Raw genomic sequence first — 5,751 nt, 5'->3', positions numbered from 1 at the left:
TGCAGCAATTGCACCAAAGGGTGGCTTGCATGTGGGGTGGTAACCCTCTTTCCTTCCCCTATGCATACATGTCAGCAGTGCCTCCCCCACACCCAAGATAATGCTGTATTGAACAGTGGCTAAGGGCTTTGTCTATGGAGCCAAATAAGCAAGTGTGAATCCTGCTTCCACTACTATCTGTGACCTTGGGAAAGTTGCTTAACCTCACTGCGTTGCAATTTCCACACCTGTGAAATGGGAATAATACAGTGTCCGTCTTATAGGCTCCTGTGAAGATAAATGAGTTGCTAACATAAAGTGCTTAGAACACCCTATAGTAAGCACTAGATATGCATTAAACAAACACGTAAGTCCAATACAGTGTACTTCCTATAGAGGTAACCACGGCCTTAAGAGAAATGCTTTAGGCCCCCTCCTAATCATATGCTGCTCTCAGCCCACTCTGACTTGCAAATACTGTAAGCATTGCCCAGAAATAGGAAGAATGCATGCTTGGGAGCTCTAGTTTGAACTCTGCCTCTCACAAGCGTTCTGAGAGCTTGGCCAAGTTATTTTACACCCCTGAACCACACTTACATTATTCGCAAATGTTCTAAGCATTTCATCAGTGTCCAGCAAGAGGTGTTGAGGGCCTGAACTATACAGAGGTCCTGTTTGATCAAAATCACCTTGTTATTTTACTGAGCTGTTTCTGGTGAACATTAATGAAAATAACTAACATTTATTGAGCACTTACTCTGGCCCTGTGCTGAACACTAGTACATCATCTTATCTAAATACTCGCAATAAGATGAAGGCCCAGAGGGATTAGGTAACTTTTCCAAGATCACAGTGGAAGTCCATGTCAGAGCCAGGATTTAAACCAGGACGGTCTGATTCCCAAGTCCATGCTAATTGACCCACCATGCCACAGGGCTCCAACTCCAGCTTGGTTCCTAGAACTCAGGGAATGTGTGTTTTATTTCTTTAGCATTTCTCCCCCATCCATATACCCACGCTCTCCACCAGCACCCAGCAGCGCCCAGCACAGTAAATGCGGCACATGTATTTACTGAATGAGTGAAAGTAAAAGATTGTGATAGCCTATCAGAGTGAGGAAAGCCCCCTTTTTCTCTTGGGCTGTCCCCAGTTGGGAATTAAAGCAGCTGGTCACCCTCCTCCCCACCCCCCTAGCATCCTCTTCCTGCTAAATGACCACGTGGAAGATGGGAGAGTCAGGCTTCTTCCTTTCGGAGACCCGCAATGAGCACAGCAATGACTCAGCCTCAGTGAACATTTGGGGAGATGTCAGAGGCACTGGTGCTGTGGAGGGCTCTGTTAACCGGCATCAGTGGGGTGATTTCCCAATACTGGCCTTGGATAGGTATGCAGTTGACCCTTCAACAATGCGGTTTGAACAGTGCCAATCCACTTTTTCCATGTGTAAGTTCAAAGGTCAACTGTATTTTCCATCCTCTGTTGGGAATCCGAACAGGCAGAGGGCTGACTTACGTTATCTGTGGATTTCCAACTGTGCGGGTGATCAGTGCCCTTAACCCCCACACTGTTCAAGGTTCACTTGTATTAGTTTCCTGGGGCTGCTATAACAAAATACCACAAACGGGGTGGCTTAAAACTACACAGATTTATTCTCTAATAATTCAGGGGGCCTGACATCCAAAATCAAAGTGTCTGGAAGGTTGGTTCCTTCTTGGGGGCGCAGAGCGGGAATCTGTTCAGTGCCTCTCTCCTGGCTTCCGGTGGTTGCCAGCGGTCTTTGGCACTCCTTGGCTGTGGCAGCATCACTCTAGTCTCTGCCTCCCTCCATGGCATCCTCCCTGTGTGTATGTGTTCAGATTCCCCTCTTCTTAGAGGGACAGGAGTCCTGATAGGTGGGGCTCACTCTAATCCAGTAGGACCTCTTCTTAACTTGAGTACATCTCCAGAGACCCTATTTCCAAATAAGATCACATCCACAAGTCCTGGAGGTTAGGACTTAAACATATCTTTTCTGGGGGGACACAATTCAACCCACAATAATATGTTTGGGATAGAAGGGAGTGCAGAGGAGATGGAAAACGAAGCAAGGGGTTGAGAGAGAGGAAAGGTGATCCATAAGGGGCAGATCATACTTGCATAGTAGAGTGTGACGAGGGTCCCGTGGGAGTGGGACTAAACCTTTTCTTTCTGTCCAATCCCATTCTTTCCCAAAGATGTCTCCAGCTCACAGACTCACACTATCAGACCTGGAAGGGACTTCAGAGGTTCATTCACTCATTCAACAAACATTTATCAAACACTCCTTGAGGAGGAAAGGAAAAAAATTGTCTGAGGAAACTGAGGCCCAGAGAGGGAAGGTAAATTGTCTAAAATGATACACCAAATGAGAATAGAGGCAGAGACAAAATGGGGAATGGGATATCCCAACCCTGAGCCCTTTCAATGCCTACCCGGAAGGCCCGGGCCTGAATCTCTGGTGCACAGACAGATCTAGGTGTGTGTGTTTTTTAAGGTGTTTGTGTCCCGAGGCTCCTTACCAGCTCCCCCAACCTTCCATAGACCAGTCCAGGATTTGAGGGACTTTGGAACCTCAGACAAAGCTAGAATCATCTCCCCCCTGAAAATGCAATCCGGCAGCCTCTCTTCTCTGTGGTCCAATTCATTGGCTAATCTTTGAAGCATCTTCTTCCAGGTGCCACAGCAGCACTGGGCGTAAGGGAGCTCCTCGGGGCCAGAGACAACGTCTTGTTCACCTTTTTTGCCCTCGATGCTAACACAGAAACCGTCATGGCATTGGCTCTCCATAACCATTGGTTCAATGAATGAAAGAGCCGTTGCTCCAGTTAGTATCAAGGGCTATTTATTTCTCACTGTTTCTAAAACCCACATTCTGGGATGCTTGCAGAGCTGGTTTCAGATACCTGAACTCTACTCTGAAAGTCACAGGTCTTTTGACACGTCCATTTGTCACTACATTATTAGAAGAGATGTCTTGCTCCCATTATCACAGGCTGATCCCAATATTGTTCCGCCTGGAGCTGTCATCATGTGAGATATCAGCCTGGAGCAGTGAGGCTGAAAACTGGGGCAGGCTGGGGTCAGAGATGGGGTCAGCCCAGCAGGAGTTGCCAGATCAGAGCAGGGGTGAGAAGGAGGTCAGAGGGAGATCAAAGCCCAGGAAGTAAGCAGGTACCCAGTCCAGGCTCTCCCCAGGACAGTGGCCTGCGGCAGGACTCCTGTAGGCGAATGTCTCAGAGGCAGGGCCCCTGAGCTGGCCCTCTGCTAGCAGGTCCCCGGAGGGTTCTTTGTAATTGATCTGAGTTTGAGTTTCCTCCTCACAAAGAGGATACAATTAATCAATATTATTTGGGAGGCCTTATGTTCACCCGATCAGATCAAGTTTAAAATCCTGGAAGCAGCCTTATTCTAGTCTCATGGCCCCAGGCTTACCGCTACCTTTTAGACTCATAGTTTTAGGGCTAGTTCTGGCTGTGCATCAGAATCACCTGTGAGACTTGTTCACATATAGATTCCAGGGTCCCACCCCAGAGATTCCAATTCTCTCAAGTCAGCATGGGCTGCTGATGGCAGAGGCTGTCTGGTGCAGTGGTCGAGTGTGGGCACCTTAGAGCCAGGCTGCTTAGATTTGCAATAGTTTTGCCACTAACCCAGTGAACTTGGGCAACATTTTTAACTTTTCTGTGCTTCAGTATCTTATCTATAAAAGGCAATAGTAATATTCAGTACATTGATTTGATTAGTGATTTAATACATACAAAATCTTAGCATACTAAGTGCTCAATAAATGTTACTTATCGTTATCTTTCTTTTTACCAAACCCTATAAGGGATTTAGAAGCATATTCATTCATTTAATAATTACCAGGTACTCCATTTCCCAGGACCCATACTTAGACACACATAGTCCTCCCAACTTATAGTCCAGGATCATGGAGATAGGAAGTGATTGGCTCAGCTTGGGTCAGGTGCCTGCCCTGACCAATCATCTGTAGCATAGGGGTGGGGGGGAGTTACTGGTGTGTTGGGCCCTTGTCCTGGCCCTGTGGATACAAGAGGGACAGGGCCATCTCTAGAACTGAGATACTGGACTGGCAGTAAAGAGAAGATACCTCCGATATGTGATTTGTCCAGTGTCACTCAGCTAGAAAGTGGCATGCCAAGTCCAATGACTCCTATGTTTTTCCATTTTGTTCCATTTCAGAATCATAAAATTGTGATCATTGTGTTAGACTCTAGCAAGCATGTCAAACTCAAAGGCTAACACGGACCAAATAAATGAGGCATGTGGCCCGCGGGCCGTGAGTTTGACATGCTTGTGTTAGAGGGACACTAGAGGTGCAGCCCAGAGCCTCCGACTCCAATGAGCATTGGAAGAGCTGAAGGCAGTGAGTAGAACAATGTTTCCGAATCCTGGCTTCGCTGCTAGACTGTAAGCCTGTGTGAGCCACCAAGGAATGATGCCTTTTCCCTTTCACGAATCGGAAGTCCCCTGTGCATTTCATCATGGCACATGGCCACCTGGCTAGAAACTACTTTCCCAGCCTCCTGTTGTAGCTCTGGCCTCCTGGTTTAGATCTGGTCAATGGACTGCGTGGTGTGGACAAGGTCTCTGCACAACCTGAAAAGGAACACTGGCTGTCCCTCCTCTCTCTCCTCCTTCTTGCAGGCTGGGATGTGGACATGGTGCAGACGAGGACACCGCAGAGGAAAGCAGGGGCAACAAATTGGAAGGAACCTAGACTTTTGGGCAACCTCATGGAGCTGAAACTGCCTAACACCCTGGATCCGCCACTTGCCTCTGCACTGTTTTCTGAGAGTGTATCTTCTTTAAGACTTTTATTTTGGAATCCCTTTTTTATGGCAACTTCCCCTGACCACTAACTAACGCTTAGCCCTAAGATGACCTGGGATTTGATGCATTTTGTGGATATCCTTACCACAAAACCCATCCTCCCCTTCAAGGTGTCCCAAATGAGTGTCTATATCATCAGCAAAAGATTATTAGTCAGCATAGGCCAGCAGAAATCACTCCTATAATCTCAACACTCCAACAACAAAGGTTTATTTCTCACTCATGTTAAATGGCAGCTGCAGGTCACTTGAGGTCCACATGTGGCTCTTTGGCCCCTTGAGTGTGGCTCTTCCACAAAATACCACGTGCGGGCACGCGTACAGTGTGATTGAAACTTCGTGGCCCAAGCGCAGAAGTCGGTTTTCGGCCTGGGCAAGTCTGTTTTGAAGTACTGTTGATATTTGGCTCTGTTGACTAATGAGTTTGCCAACCACTGACCTAGGGGAATTTTGCTCACGACACCATTACCAAGATGAGTCCCTTTATACTCTTAATATGTCATTACCCTGAAACTTAAAAAGGAGACATTCCCAACCTCCAAAAGGGCCCCCAATGCCTCCTGAGTAGATACGCCATTCCGAACAGGGCTGACCTATGTAACCAATAGGACAGTGTGAAAATGATGGAGAGACACTTCTGAAGCCAGATCATAAGACATTGTTGCTACCTTGCTTGTCTTGGATAGTTTGCTCTGGAGGAAGCCAGCTGCTCATGCAGCCCTGGGGAGAGGTGTGTGTGGTAAGGACCGAGTCCTCCAACCAACAGCCAGCATTCACTTGCCATGTATATTACTCACCCATCTGGGAAACACATTCTCTAACCCCCTCAGATAACTGCAGCCCTGGCCAACAGTTTGACCTTTTGAGACACCCCACCTCAAAATTAAGCAGTTCCTTCCTA

Source organism: Myotis davidii, unplaced genomic scaffold, assembly GCF_000327345.1.
Source record: "Myotis davidii unplaced genomic scaffold, ASM32734v1 scaffold88, whole genome shotgun sequence".
NCBI classification, from domain to species: Eukaryota; Metazoa; Chordata; class Mammalia; order Chiroptera; family Vespertilionidae; genus Myotis; species Myotis davidii.
Note: the sequence above shows the minus strand (reverse complement) of the source record.